The following is a 1,536-nucleotide window of genomic DNA, read 5'->3' on the forward strand; positions in this document are numbered from 1 at the left end:
AAATAAAAGATGCCTCTAAGTCACTCCCTCTACCATGGAAACCCTTCCTTCATATTTCCAGATATGTGGGAGCTCACTAGGATTAGTCAGGTCCAAATCACGTATTTCTTTCGCTTTTAATATCAGCTAAAATTGTTACATATGAAGTGGTTCCGTCCTTTTTTTTTTTAACCACATGCCCTTTATATAAGATTCTAAAAAAGTGAAAGGGGAAATTGAACAACTGGCACGGAAAATTATAATTTAAAAAATTATTCAGCTGCAGAGCGAGTAAGACAAAAGTAGCAAAAAAAGAAAAAAGAAATTCTCTTAGAGTACAGTGTGTGTGTTTTTCCATTTATTTCCAGTACTTTGCAGATGTGTGGGGCAAGTAGGAGGCTAATATATCTCACTTTAGCAGTACTAATTGTTTGCATTATCACAATAATCAAATGCAACCATATTAATCTCTGTGGTTATTAACTTGATTTTTACACATTAAGATTTAGATTTAATCCCCCAGGACCATCTATTAATGCTTTTAAAGTTGACGGGTTTCAACAGTTTTAAGGGTTTTTTTCTCCTCCTTTTTTAGCTGCAGGCAGTAAAATCTGAACGTGTGTGGAGTTTTGTATTTTGCATTCCTGTGGGATTCTCGGAGACACTGCTGTCAAGGACCATGAATCATGTTAATACATAGCAACCTCTACAGCTATTAAAATGTCTGCAATAATGTGATTATTTTAAAACGGAAAACTAATATCACATGCATTTCTTAAAGATCAACCCTCCTTTTAAAATCATGGAGAAGGACTGCAGTTGGAATAGAAAACTCTGGGAACGGCTAAAAAGTGAAATCCTCAGAAAGAAGATTCCAATCCTTTACCGTAATTATAGACTATATCCTTGCTGGCCTCACAGTAAATGAAGCACCACCATCAGGATGAATAAATATTTATGTTTCTTTTATTTAGGCAAGTACTATAGACAATGAGCTGCTGGAACAATAGCGAGTTTGAGACTTTAATGACAATGGAATGATTCAATCCAAGCAGAAATCTGGGCATAGGGATGGTTTTAATGTACCACGTGTGAGAAATGGAATCTATGGTCACACGTTCTGCCAAAATTTGGTTTTAAAAAATTGGCTTTGATGATAAACCTACTGAATCACTTGCACATTGCACATCATGCAAAGTGGCTGAGGCTGCAGTCCTATGCACACTTACGTGGCTGGGAGTAGAATCATAGAATTGTAGACTTGGAAGGGACCCCAAGGAACATCTAGTCCAAAGCCCTGCAATGCAGGAATATGCATCTATCCCATGCGGGGATTGAACCTGCAACCTTGGCATTATCAGCACTGCATTCTAACCAACTGAAATTCAGTGGGGCTTACTTCTGTGTAGATGTGCAAATAATTCCACTCCCCATGACTTTTTCTATTGTAGAGGAATAAATAATTCAACATGGGGGCAAAATTAGAGTTATACGGGGAGTTGCCTTCTACCAGGTGAGAATTCTTGTCTATCTGGTCCAGCATTGTCTACCCTAAGG

This window comes from Podarcis vaucheri (assembly GCF_965113315.1).
Source record: "Podarcis vaucheri genome assembly, chromosome: 8".
NCBI lineage: Eukaryota > Metazoa > Chordata > Lepidosauria > Squamata > Lacertidae > Podarcis > Podarcis vaucheri.